Source organism: Homalodisca vitripennis, chromosome 3 (assembly GCF_021130785.1).
Source record: "Homalodisca vitripennis isolate AUS2020 chromosome 3, UT_GWSS_2.1, whole genome shotgun sequence".
Taxonomy (NCBI): Eukaryota; Metazoa; Arthropoda; class Insecta; order Hemiptera; family Cicadellidae; genus Homalodisca; species Homalodisca vitripennis.
This window is the reverse complement of record NC_060209.1, coordinates 162,179,767-162,195,465: the sequence shown is the minus strand read 5'-3', so window position 1 is coordinate 162,195,465 and position 15,699 is coordinate 162,179,767. Positions and strand designations below refer to the sequence as shown.

At 31.3% G+C, this 15,699-nt stretch overlaps 1 pseudogene; it reads left to right on the top strand.

Moving 5' to 3' along the window:
• The first annotated feature begins 241 nt into the window (after window positions 1-241).
• On the top strand, window positions 242-14,042 carry LOC124358426 (annotated as a pseudogene).
• Window positions 14,043-15,699: the final 1,657 nt, after the last annotated feature.

Here is a 15,699-nt window from a genome sequence, read left to right as displayed (position 1 = left end):
CATGTTTGAAATTAGCTTATTAATAATATTACTGTCACATTTATGTTATTTAAATCATACAGTAATAAATTGTCTTAATAAAGGGTTTAAGGGGCTATATTGATGCTCATCTACTCATAGTTTCAAAACCCCCAAAAACAATGTTAGTTCTCATGCGGACTTTTCCCTTTTTCAAGAGTATTATATTTATAAGACATTTTAAATAGGGGATAGCGTATTAATAATATATTATTTTGAAATTATGGCCAATCCCTTCCTCATCGGCCTCTGCAAGGGTCTTAACAAACAGATTAAAAGAGAAAGTCGATACACTACAAGATCGATGGTACTGACAAGAAGTGCAAAGTTCACAGATAGCATTTTAACCTGCGTTATCTCTAACTCAGACCCACAGTCCGACGTCTTAGACCTCTCTGCAATCAGCACTACAATTAATTAAAAATTTCCCATAATTATATGATTAAAAATAAGGCGTGTGAAGTGGACGATATACTTACTAGATAAACTCAAAATTATTCCATGAAAGCCGGTTCTTAAGGTATAGTTAGAGTAATTTCAATCGCACATCCTGCAGCCCTATACTCTTGACATATTTACATCAATAAGATAAACATATTGAATAATGATTTGAAATTGAATTCTCATGTTACGCTTTAGTAGTTCCATTATCAGAGGTATACTGACAAAAAGCTACACGGTGACAGAGAGGATTTGAACCTGCACTATTTCTAACTCAGATCTAAAGCCTGACGTTTTACACTGCTCAGTAATCGGCTCTCCCATTATTAACACATCTCCCATAAAGCTAGGATTAAAGTTAAAGGCATAACAGGGTGCGAAGTAGAACGCTGTTCTTAAGGGATTAAACTAAAAATTATTCACGAAAGGAAGTTAATACCTCCAAAATTACATTCTTAAGCCCTAAACCTTCCGCTTATTTACATCAATAAGAAAACACATTGAGTAACGCTTTAAAATTTAATTTCACACTTACATCATGCTAGTTTATTATGAGAGGTTTACTATATTATATCATTATAGAGCACAAAATAAATCAAAGAGTAACGTTTGTTAAAAGTTCCTTTAATTTTTCATATTGATTGTTTATGAAAAATAAACAAGAAACAGCCTGGGTAATGGCTGCCTTAAATGATTTTTTAGCGAAATCTTGAATGAGATAAAAAGAAAAGAAGGGTGAAGTATTTCAAAATCGGATTGTAATCTTGAGAAGAAAGCGGAGGGTTGGAGCCGAGGCGGTGAAGTCACACCACGAGCACTGAAGCAGACAATTTGTCGCCTAATTAGACAACTCTGTGTCGTAATAACATCTCCTTGGTTGTGCGGCTCAGAGAATCTTAATGCCTCCTTACTTCAGCGTTCTCTTCCCACCTTTCCTCTCTGTTTGTCGAGAAAACAATTACGTTCCTGCCACTGTTTACTGCCACGTACTAATGTTTATAATTACACAATATTATTGTCGTGGAGGTTAAAATTATCGACCATACATCATGTTTCGAAACTCCATTTTCATGTTCCATATTTGAACGTATTGTTCGTGGGCTTAAAAAGACGAAAAATATGGATTGGTATTTCATTTTTTTGAGTTACATGTAAAATATTATTACTATACAAAACAGAATAATATCTTGGTAAAATCGTTTAATGTAAGAGTACAAATATAACCTAGAGCTATCTTAATTTGAAAATTGTGGCCTTGAAATGAATTAGTGATCGTTTAATCCTTTTTTTAAATCATTGCACATGTTAGACTAGAAAAATTATATAAACTAATAGCTAAAATTTTTGTAAAAGAATATTTGCAACATTAGATTTCTGAGCTTTGACAGAGAGGTAAACACATATATAGATATGCATACAACAAAAGAATTAAGATAGCCCACTATAGCAAAATATACTAAATTGGAAGTCTATTGGTGATTTAAATCTTTAAATTTAGGAAATTAGGTTTAGCTTACGCGTATTCACAGATAGCCAAGTAAAATTTATCTAGTCCTCTGAGTAATGATCTTCATTAACGCTGACCCCGTTATATAATCTAGAATTTATTTTTGATAATAACATGAAGCCTAAAATTATTAAAAACGTATTTATTCTAAAAAATTAATCCGATGATACAATTTGTTATTTGTGTTACTATAAAGGGTGTACCCTAATATCGCCAGATTGACTACAATTCAATTATAAAGATTTCTATTTTGATGGTCAATCGGATATTTGGCTAAAATCAGTTTTTTTAAGACTACCATATTAATTTTTATAATTACATGTTCATGAATATAATTTTGGATTTTATTAACATCAACAATATTTTATGTCAATTCTGTTTTCAGTCTAAAATGTGCCATTATTAAAAACAAATTCCATTAATGTTTTCTGTTAATTATAAGAACTAAATAGAACCTTAAAATATTTTTCATGGCAGGATTTACTCAAAGTTTTACTTACTGCTTGTGTAGTACTGTAGAAACTTTTCTTAATACTAGAAGATATATGTAATAATTTTTTAACACAGTTAATGTTCACTGCACCATTTCTGTTAGTTAGCGGAAGCCCAGTTGTCATTAAGGACACGTAACAAATAACCGGTTTCGTTCCCACCTGTAACAGCTCTTTATCATGTGCATACAGAGTGGGTATTTAGGTGCATCTCTCCTAACCAATTATGTAGCCTACTAACAGTGTGCCCGCTGACCTGTGTTTCATTTCTCTTTGTTCTCGAATCGCTTCAAAGGCTTAGTGAGTCCATTAAACTAAGTGTAAAATGTACTAATGCATTGTAAAATGTATTATTGCAAATTTTATATAGTAGTATGAGGTATGTTTTTATATAAAAACATAGAATAAAAAGGGAAAACCTTACTAATAACCTAATATTTAATATTCTTAAAAGATGAAGAACTAGCGTTTACTGAAGGGTTCTTTGAAACCATAGAGAATAGACACATTTGCGCGTAGACCACGAAAAGAATGTGTAAGTTAACTATTGGTTGTGACGTTCGCTCGCTGTGCTCAACACAGTTCTTTTATTAGTACCTTCATTTTAACGTTTTTTAGATTAAATCTGCATACAATTTCTTCTAGTTCTTAAATATTATGATGAAAAATGTTTTAAGACCACCAAGTATGGAATGTAGGGTTCGAGTCAAATTTGTTAATGCAACAGTTTTACTTTGTTATTTTACTTAATTAAAACAGGCACGAGTATTAGCATCATGAAATAAATGAGGAAAGTGCATCTACTATAAATTAAACTGGTGCTACAATTAAAGCTAAAAGTGTAAATGAGGTAGTGATTCCCAGAATATATTCCATATCAATACACTTTCCTTGATTTTGCATGCATTTGTGTTACAGTTCTACTCATTAATACATTTATTATCAAATAAAAGATCGATATTTAAGCAAGTTTTATGTTTTCCTTCTAAATGTTTGATAACAATTTTCAAAATACCAAATCTCTTAATATTTATTCCAAGATAACTTCTATTCAAATTCCATTGGTTTTGATTGGCTACAATTCAAAAATATCTTCGGAAATTCCATGAAAAGATGGCTCCAATTAACATATTAGCATTAAAACCTATATAAGGGCCTACGGTCTATATAGTTTAAATAATAGCTATTTGAAATTAATAGTTGTCAGCCATTATTCGAATTTTTACGACCCTTTACGTACCAGCGAAGACAAGATTACCAAACTTTTTGACCCAGGGATCTAATATATGTCATATTTATTCTGTCATAGTTTCAACCATCTATAACTTTATAATAGTCTCAAGTATCCTGTTATATTTTTGCTATAGCGTTCAACTATTTTCCTCGATACTATTAAAGAAACATACCAAAATATTATTTGTTCCTTTTGAAAATGTTTTTCTAAATATAATTTTCACAAATATTAGATTGAAACATATGAAGATTAAGTATTGGTAAAAAGGATTAAAAATAGTTTTAATTCATTATTTGCTCTACTAAACTAAACAACATTTTATGTTTCACTCATAGGTTGACACGTTGTACAGGGCAAGGCGGTAACAAGATAATTTTGGCGATTTATTGAATGAACTACAAAAAAAAAAAAAAAAAAAAAAAAAAAAAAAAAAAAAAAAAAAAAAAAAAAACACTATGTGTTAATTATTGTTTTAAAAGAAATTAAACAATTCTACAAAACTTTTTTTATTTACTTCACAAAGATTTTCATGTCTATTGTATCTTGGATGTCGAAAAGCAATTGAAATAAATTGAAAATTATTGAATAATTGTGTATTTTTTAAGGCTGTAATTTGTTTTCCAATAAAAAGAGCTCCTCCTCCAATGAAATTTCGAATTATGTTTATATGAGTTAAATTTATTAGCTCAAATGAAAATAATATATGGAGACTAAACACATAGATGGGGAAGTACGATTTCACTCAAGTCGTTTCGAATCACAAGATAATTTTGTCCTTATTCATACGCAAATATCCATATGCAGTGTCTAATTTATACTGACAACATACTTCATATAATAACTGGAAGTTCACCTAGAATATATTCATATGCGAATGTACGCGTTCTGTCTACTTTTCTTAAACAATAGGAAACAACTGCAGTATTATTGATCTTATTAAAATGTATATGAAACAAATAGATGTCATGACAAAATTTTTCGCCGTTTTTAAATTTTTGTTCTTAGATTTACTTGTTGCTTTTTTTGTCAAATCAAATAAAGGAAAAAGTATAATGGAAGTGATAAATAAAAAAACCAGTTTGTGTTTTCTGAAAACTGTTCAAAACATAAAACGTAAAATTTAATTGATCATGTAGAATTTCACAATGAATATAATTATTGAGTGCTTAACGAGTTCTGGAAGGTTAGCGGCTTGTATTAAAACATTGTATGATTTTCATAATTTGATGACTGACAATTTCAAATGCAATGGATTATAATTTTATCAAATTAAATTTTTAATGTTGGATTCAACATGAAATTTATGACAGGTTGTTTTTACACTTTTATTCATATATTATAAAACATAAAATAATTACTGTTGTGGTATATAAATATAGGAATATTCAAAATTAAAATGTATGGTATTAATAATTAATATATATGAAATACAGTCTCGAAAAGAATGGAAAGGCATTTACGGAACTGACCGACAAAAGTGACTACTTTTTGAACAGGCTATGAATATATCTTATAAAAGTACGTTTTCTAATTTTTAAATGGTTATTATTCTTGAAAATAAGACGGTTGTATACTTTCTATTAATACTACACATATTACTTTTATATGTTTTACATTTCATACAGCCTATTACAATGATCACCGACATCTAAATATTAAGGTACCTAATGAATATTTATACATTTTCTTTATTATCGTTTATATTAGTTCCTATAGTTTGGTCAGTAACATTTTCGCATTTTGTATTTCCGAAATAATTACTTTATTTTCATTGATATTTTATTCTAAAAATGAAATTATTGGTTTGATAACTGAATCAGAAATAAAAACTCTGGAATAAAATTTTTCGAAACGTCTTGTAAACACAGCATATATTATTGTTCCATATCTTGTTGTACTTATGTTTTTATCCTTTGAAATTTTTAAATGTAATTAATTTTTTACAAATTATTAATCATTGGTTACGATATTTCTTGAGGTAAACTTTATTAACATCTGTTTTTACGTAATTTATTTTTTAAGTGAATGAAAGGTAAGGGTCAATGTAATGGAATAATGGTTATAAATATTATCAACAGAAAGAATAATGTTCTTCCAGGATTAAATTACCGTACGGCTTTGCTAGCTAAAAGGATCTAATAAATTTATTTTTTATCTTTTTTTTACATCCCGTCAGGAAGAAACTAGCGGTGAACTGGAATAGGAATTGATATTAGACTTGCTGAAATTCAATTTAGAATCCCATGAACTACAAATACGATGATTCAGTAATTGCATCAGTTTTACGTCGGATTCATTAATAAATAACTTAGTAGTTCGTAGATATATCCAAACCAGTATTTCACCGTATATTTCAGTCTCGTTGTTACGATTGTTTGGCGTCGGAAGTTCTTTAGTGTGTTCATGTGCACATAGCTACTAATAGCAGCTTATGAATTAATTTTGTGCATTTTGACACTTTTTAAATTGAAGCTTAAGTAGCCTTATTTGAAAAATGTCATAACCGAGGAAAGTCTGCAGAAGCAGGGATACATTCACACGATACGATATTTCGGACAATATTTATATAAATAATAATAATAAAATAAGTAAAATGATTGAACAGTTAGAAAACAAATCAATGTAAAACAGTACTTGATTAGTAGCTTTTTTACTTTCCTTATCATATATCATGTACGTTTTTCAGGTGTATATTTCCCATTCCATCTCTCCTAAGAGACTTTTCATTAAATTCAACATCTGTTAGTTGAGATCAGATGTTTATATAACGGTTTCTTCAGGTTTCGGTTTTAATTTTACTTTGAAAGCATATGGAAAACATAAACATGCGTGATGTTCCATGACGCTAAACGAAAGATTTCCCTTGTCAATGACATACTTCCAAATCTCGCCAAAATACAAAGTAACTTCAACAAGGAGGGTCAATAACCTCTCATTACCACGCCTGGATAGCCACTGGGCAGACAAATGCACTGAACTGACATCAAAATGGCCACGATAGTTCCGCCCCTAGCGGCTACAGAGCAAACAGTCGTGATTGGTTACGTTCTGTGACGCGAAACGAAAGCTCTTCCCCCGTGCTAAACATGTATCCATATTCTGCCAAAAGAAGTAAAAAAATTACTAATAATTGATTAGATTTTTCTTATTAAGACATAAATTTTGTTCAAAAAGAATTATTGAATAAATATTAACAAAAAAACATAATGCTAAATAGGAAAGGAAAAATCTTAGGATGTTCATCTAGAAGTTTTTTTTGTTTTTTGCATGATGATACATAACTAGTTTTTGCAGGACTTCTTCATATGGTGGAAGTGCAATTTTTGTACGGGAGACTTTTGAACACCCTTTTTCGGTCGTAAATGTTGATTTTATTTATGAAACAAAACTATTTGAAGCTGTAATGATTGTTTTTTTAAGTATAAGTTTATTGATTGTGTCTGTATACCGTACCCCTGACTCTTCCATTGAACTTTTTGTTGATAAACTAACTCAACTTCTTGATTTTGTTAGCAATAATGTTAAGTACCGTAATTTTAAGATTGTCATAGCTGGTGATATAAACATTGATCTCAGGAAACGTTGCTCAATGTCAGTTAAGTTTATTAATATGCTGAAATCTTTTGACTGTTTTTGCCTCAATAACCTTCCCACTAGAGGGGACTCATGTTTGGATAATTTTATATCCAACCTGCATCCGACAATGTTTAGCTGTGATACAGTACAATGTCATATATCTGATCATTTAGGCTTGCTTTTGAGACTTAAACTTTCTTGTACTTCTTTGCGTAACTCTTCTCTACCTACCAATAAATCTGTACAGTCAAACATTAGTGTTAGAGTTTTAAACGATTTTAATGTTGAGAATTTTAAATGTAGGCTAAGTAATATTGATTGGAATAAAGTAATTGTAGCTGCTGAAAACTTTGATGTAGCCTTTAATAATTTTATGGAGATTGTGTCTCACTATTTTAATGAGTGCTGTCCTTTGAAAAAAGTTAAAAATAAGAATCCTAGCAATAAGATCTTGAAGTCCAAAAATTGGTACACACCTTTTTTAACTAAAATCAAGTTACTACTAGATGTAAGTCATGATAAGTGTAAACTTAATCCTGATTTATTGGAGGTCCACAAAAGGATTAAAAAGTTTTATCGTGCCCAAACAGACATAGCAAAAAAGAATGCTAATGTTGAATTTATATTAGGGTCAAAAAACATGTGCAAAGCAGCTTGGACTGTGATTAATAATGAAACAAGGCGCACCCCTAAGAAATGCCAGACCGAACCCCCCATATCTGTCAATGATTTTAATAATTATTTTATCAATATTTGTAATTATGTCAATAGGCCTAATGATAATGTTAGTCTAAATTTAGCTAGTGCAAGTGACATGCTGGAGTCATCCGGTGTAAACAATCCAAAGGCTCTGCCTTTTAAATGGCATACTGTAAATCCTGTTGATATTTTAAAAACTGTTATTAGGCTAAGTAACTCCAGGGCTGAGGATGTATTTGGACTATCTAATTTTATACTTAAAGAAATAATTAGGGAAATATTTTATCCTTTAACTTATCTTATAAACTGGATGTTTTACACCGGAGTCTTTCCGCAATGCTTAAAAGTAACAGTAACTGTGCCTATATATAAAAAGGGAGACAGAACTAATGTAAATAATTATCGACCTATCGCCTTGGTACCAGTTATATCTAAATTATTTGAAAGTATTATTAAATGTCAGATTGAACATTACTTTGAACAAAATCAATTACTTCTGTCAGCACAATTTGGTTTTAGACATAATTTATCCACTATTAAGGCTGTTGAAAGTGTGGTGTCATACATTATTCATAGTTTTGAAAAAAAAGAAGAAGTTAGTGCCTTACTCTTAGATCTAACCAAGGCCTTTGACACTGTGCCCCACCAAGAGCTTATCAGAAAACTAAATTACTATGGAATTGAGGGCAATGAGCTTTCACTATTTATGTCGTATATTAGTAATAGGTACCAGTTTGTTAAAATAGGTGATCAGAGGTCGGACCTTAAGCAGGTTATAAGCGGGGTCCCCCAGGGCTCTGTTCTGGGTCCCTTCTTATTCACGGTCTTCATCAATGATCTTCCCAAATTTGTGCCTAATAAAAGTGTACTCTACGCTGACGACACTACCTTGATGTGCTCTAACTTGCTCTCTGAAATTAACTCGGCTATGATTGGCTACATGAAGGAAAGGTCTGACCTCTGGTTTTCCGCTAATGGCTTAAAAATTAACGAAGATAAGACTGAACATATTAATTTTAGTTTAAGAAATAACTCTATACATAACTCTGTTAAGCTACTTGGAATCAACCTGGACACTAAGCTTACCTGGAAAAATCACACAGATATTCTTTGTACCCGTTTATCCAGAGTAATTTTTCTGTTAAAAAAACTCAAAACTTGTACTAGCTTCACATTGCTATTAAAAGCGTACTTTGCACTTTTCCACTCACATCTTCTGTATGGAACTCTCCTCTGGGGTAATTCAACTGGTGCTAAGGAGGTTTTTCTATGCCAAAAGAGAGCTTTACGCACAATTTTCAATATAGCCTTTAGTGACTCATGTAAACCTTTTTTTAAAGAACATAATATTCTTACTGTACCTTGTATGTTTATATTTCAAAGTTTAATGTTTGTTAAAGAAAATCTTGAAACACTTAGTCTTAGAAACTCTAGTCATGATTATTCCACCAGATATCGAGACCTTATTGACTTAGAATACGCTAGGCTAACTAAGACCCACCACACATACTTTTATGTTGGTGTAAAATTATTTAATAAGCTACCTTTAACGGCCAAAGATGTTCCTTGCACAAAATTTAAAAATGCTTTGCTCAAATGGTTAAGACAAAAAGCTTTTTATACAGTAGACGAAATGCTTTCTTGTAATGTAGACAATTTATTCTTTTAGTTTTTATGCTTTGTGACTTGTACTATTTACCATAAGTATGTAGTATGTATTATTTTATTCTTTAATGTTGGTGTTATACTGTGTATATGTATAAACCATCTGATGACATTGTCAATGCAGTTATTGTGGGCCGACAATAAAGATTCTTGATTCTTGAACTACTGTTTACATACTTTAGTGGCTTATTATGAATCTATTATGTGCATTTAGTATACTATTATGATTCAACTTATAATCACATGACATCTAATAATTAAAATTTAAAAACAAACAAAAATTCTCATGCCCGTTTAATAATAATAATAATGTTGTCTTTATTTTCATCAATCGTTTCTCAGTTACATACAGAACAACTGCTTTTCAGAACAACTATCGTCACATACAACATATACATGAAAATTAAAATTAAAAATGAAACGGATTACAGAGTTTTGCAACTTTTGAATGCGATGCATGTCTTCTCAAGAAATGCTATTCCCGTAGGCTGGGAAACAGTAGGCGAAAACGGACAGGACTAGTGTCTGCATGAAGTTTAGTAGGAAGAGGGGGTAAATTTTGTGACAACTGAAAAATGTATAATTTAATTATTATGGGATATACATGTAATTTGCATCTCAATGAGAATTTTAAATTACAAATTTTTGCTCCAAAAAGTATAGGATATAGCCTATATTATAAGCATTCCAGAACACGTTTTTCTCTGGGGTCATAAGAGTTGTGAATTTTTAAGTTTAAACGGCCACTATATTAGAATGAAACCGAGATGGCCAACAAGATTAAGATACTTAAGATAAGGTTTCTGGAGCCACGTTTCAAATTGTTGCTCGCGGGTAGTGTTCGGTAATATAGAACGATTCCTTAAAATAATACCATGATGACCATTTTAGTAGCCTGATTTTGTATGCAAAGTCAACATAAGGAACCCAGTTATCTGATAGAAGATCCTACTTTAAACCATGTGGAAAGTTACAGAATTGTATCTCAGTATATAAAGATCATATGTGTTATACACACGTTACCACATATTACACTCCAAAAACGTATGCTTTCATTTATATTTAGAGATGTATATACATATATGTATAGAAATACATTTTCGTTGTTTATAGTTGAAATAGTCTAATAGTCTAGTATTTATCGAAGAGCAAGTTTTTCTCAAGTTTTTCGAAGAATCCCACTTTGTAAGATGTAAAATATTGCGTGATAAATCATTATATTATGATGAAATATTTTGACATTAATCCAGCTTTTCATATAAACGACAGGGTTCGAGATAATTTTTGCAGAGCTATTTATCAAGTGTTATCAAAAATTCCGATATCATTCCAACGAGAACTGAATATTTTATTAAACGAAATAACCTGACAAATGTTAGTATTTGTATGAAATCGGTTGTTGAAGTTCATGAATGACTTCTGTTGACAAATGTTGAATGAATAGAATGTAAATGTATCGTGTGGAAAGCTATCTCGAGAGAGATTATACGTAGATTCATACGTATGCTTTAAATGTATGATGGTTGATATCCGACCATGGAATTGATATCACTCAGTAGGGGAGCGCAATTTTTCTATTAGAGACCCTAGGTCTCATCTAAACAAATTTAAACAGTTCATGATGGTTCAGTCAATTTCTGCGAATTTTTAGTTTCTAGAAGCTGAGCGTAGAGTTAAAGTCAAATATACAAACAAACTTATCACATCAAAACTTTTAGATTAGAGACATTCTACTGACTTTCTAGCTGATTTGAATTAAACTTAATGAATATATTTAGACACAATAGATCAATAAGTTTCGCAACTGGTAAAAAATATCTAAATACTATAGATCCTAGATTTCTATCTTGATAGCTACACAGTTTGTTTTACACAAAAGAAGCTTTAATCATAATAGTCTTTAGATCATCTCAGAGTTCAGCTCTTCAGTTGGCCATTGATTCAGCTGCAATATGAATGGTACTTTTCCACTAATAATGGATTAGATATACCTGAATTAATATAAAACTTTATGAGTTTCCATTTTGAACACTGATTCCACATATACCTCATATTTCAGTGTAAAAGGAATTTTGTATTAATTTTTTATGTGAATTTCAATAAAAACTAGGATTTTTAATTTTCAGAATTTCTGCCACTGTACAATCTAGGAGATACTTGAAATTCCAGGCCATTCACAATAGTCATTTCTTCAGAATAAATTAGTTTGTTATGTTCGCACAACTCTGTCATCATAACTGACACTGGTGTAATTAGGATGCACTTCAATGTGAAATTTTAAATGGGGGCTAAGTTAGTAATTAAAATAATTACTCTTGTAGATAGTTTGGAATAATGTTGCTTTATGTTATACAGGCTGGAGTTTTGCAAACTAAAGACCTAGTTTTTCCTAGTCTTGGGAATGGTCTGAGATACCCAACACCTGCTGAATGTTACAGATGCAGGAATTACGCTAACTAAAACATTATTTTGTCCTGGGTAAATTACTATTGTAAAGGATTTGATATTCCGGTATTTGCTGTATGTTAGAAGAGTGCAAAATAAACAACTATGTTAGTCCTAAATAATTATTTTTTTTATTCCCTATACTTGCTGGATGTTATAGTGGAGGGAATTGTAGAAACTAAAAACTAAGTTTTCCTGAGTAAATTACTCATATGGATGACTTGGAATTCCTTGTACTTACTGGATTTTAATAGAGTTGGGCAAACTAAACATGCTATGTTTTCACCAATAAATTACTATTATTGATTGCATAGGGAGTTCCCAGTAGGCTACTAGTTGGATGATAATTTATAATTTTTCGTCTGAAACATATTTCCTTCCAGGCGTAGAAGGCTTTTTATGTAAATTTCAACGCAAAATACATGTTATTAAGGATTTCCTGTGATAAATTTGAATAAACCGTTGGTGTAAAAGTGCTTAGTTGTCGCTACTAAATTGAGCAGATTTAAGGAATCGTGCTCTAACTGTAAAGGAACAAAATATTTTAGAATTTGTTAATACAGCAAGAGTTGTTTTAGTAAAATGGTAGTTTAAAAGTAATAACACTATATTTCATAATTTATAGAGTGATTTTCAGAATATGCATGAAATTTAAATAACAACAAGTACAACTTATTTCGATTCAAAAATTATATCTCCTTGGATGAAAATAACTGGACTTCTTCAGTAGGTATTCTTTTGAGTTTTGATCAAATTTGGATTATAGACTTATAGAATGGGGATGAAATATGAAATATATACATAAAATATGCTATACTTTTAAACTTTTTATATGTTTCGAGGATAATGTCCTTGATACGAGAAGGTATATGAACTCTTTGGAGCTGCAGTAACTGTATTTTACTGAACTAGTAATTTTAGCACTTGTCTGTTGAAACCAAGTATTATTTAGTACATTTACAAGTCTTCCCTTTTAGTGACGTTAATTGTGTATACAGTGTGAGAAGTTCACAGGGTCATATAAACTTATGCTCTTTAAACAGCATATTTAACTTTAATTGAGGACAAATATTAGAGGCCTCTCGCATTCCTTGTCTTTGTGTATTTGGTTGTTCCAGTTATGGACTCCTCTGAACGTGATCTTGTTCAACCTGGTGTTGTCAGACTTCTCAGTGTCCATCCTCGGCAACCCCTGAACACTGGCATCGGCATCTGGCTCTTCGGCCGGCTTATGTGTGTTGTGTATGGCTTCTTTATGTCCCTTTTAGGCAAGTAACAAGGTTTAAATTTTCTTACAAAAAGTTCTTGGTCATGTAATAGTTTTTAATTTTCTACAAAATCTGAATGTTAAAACATTCAGTAGACAGTATACTGAAAATTGGGCAAGAAATTATTTTAGTCTTTTCCGTATTCGACTATTTATGATTTTTAAGATAAGCATAATCACGTTCAAAGGTAAGGTTAATAAACCATTCCATTATTATCTGCCGACTCCGTCTTACCAGTTATTTATCTTATCCGATCATTCAGTCACAAGCAGCATCAATCAGCTACACTAATACAGTCTACACCTATAATGGCTGGGCAATCATTCAAAAACCTTACGTCTCAGCAAACTGTGATACGTTAAAAAGCTGTCAAGCTATATAAATTACAGTCTCAATAGTTAACTATTTAGATTACTTAGACTAAACATACTTACTTTGTAGAGAAGTATTAGTAAATCATAACTTATAAGCTGTGATGTCAATCATCAAATCCACATATATGTTATTGCAGGTATCAGTTCCGTAATAACACTGATGGGCCGTCTTTTGAACGGAACTTTATTATGAACCGACCATTTCGCTCGCGCCACCTGACCCACAAAGGAGGAATATGCCTGATCCTGGCCATCTGGACCTACGAGGCAGCTAATATCAAATATTTCTTGCGTTACGGCCATAAGTGCAGGTTTATTTTTTGATCGGTGCCTCATTCCTCATTTTGCGTCTAGTACTCATGTTAATGTTTTTCATGTGAAACAATATTAGTAGTTGGAAAACCATTAGACTTAATTCCTTACGCTAGTCCAAGTACTTTGCAAATGTGACTAACCAGGTATTTTTACTGTTAGCTAGTGTTAGACAAAGAAATAATCTAATTTAAGATCTATATTTAATTAACTTTCTTTCTAATTAACTATTATTTTATTAATGCTATGGATTTATTTCCATTTACATAATTGTATTATTATAGTCCGCTCATGATTTGTTGATGAAGTTAATAACGAAGTACGCGAAATGCAGTTAAATGATTAAGTAATGGACCCTTTTAATTCGTCCAATTACACATATAGAACAAAGTAATTATCACAAGCGGGCTGTGAAGCAGATCACGTCAAAGGTCGAGCTCGCTGTTGCTGCACATCCACAAATTTCCAGTCTTTTATCGTGTTAAGTCACCTGAAATGAATCGTATTTACCGTAATCAAGAACCGTATTTAAGCAGTAACGTTCTCCATTTAGAGCAATGCTTTAAATGAAATATTTTTTATAATAAGTACAATTACTTGTTAGAGCAATGTAGGAAAGCGCAAGGACTAATAAAAAATTATATTATATTATGTTATGATATTTAATTATACAAAAAAGTAATGTGTACATGTGTACCGAGGCCCGGGAAATTATTTCCGTTAGTTCTGAGGTCCTACGCTGAGGCTCTGCCAACACGACTTTGTTACTGTTCAAATATTTACTATCTGATATTTTTACATCACTAAGAGCTCTCACTTATTCCATACCTCAATTTATGCACAGAGTTATCTCTTGTGTAACTGATACAATCAATGGTAATATTCATAAATTGTATTAAACAGTTTTTAAACAAAATCTTTTGTTTGAGCACAACGTACTAACTACTAGTAAAACGGAATTGAGTTTATTTTCACGTTGTGACTGCATAAACACAATGAACTTTCTTTGAACGGAACAATACTGAATGCCAGCTCTACTGTACCATAGTCCCAATGGAGTGTGGTGTTATCATACTTTTATGGTTTTAACAACAGTGTTTAGTTTTTAAAATATCAACGTAAAAATATAAATTCATACTACTGTGTAAAACTCTCGTGTCGTAGTTCTAGAGCAATTACAAGATGAAAGTGGATGTAAAAAATATTAAATCACTCGTCATCACAGTGTCAAATGTTCATCAAAAAATCATAAATGTCTTCGTTACAGACTAATGTACTTCCACATTTAGTGAACTGTGGATCGAAAGCTAGATTTCCAAATTAAATAATGCATTTCCTTAGTTATTCTGTAGTTTTTGTTTATAATAGGTGCAAGAAATAACGTAGGCCCAATTTGCACCAATGTCCACAATAACATTCAAAACAAATTTTAAAATCATTAAAAATACTATTTTAGTTATAAAGGCGATTGAAGGTTATGTGATCGAACAAAATACGAACAAAGATTTAAAAAAAGGTGAGTCAGACCTCCTTTTAAGCCTTATGTTGCCAGTCCTCATGGGGTAATGGCCTGTGCAAGAACATATCTGACAGAATAAGAGAGTCGGCAAAGTACAATGTACCTGAACACTATAACACCAGGTTTGTAAATCTCTACAACCTACTCGTC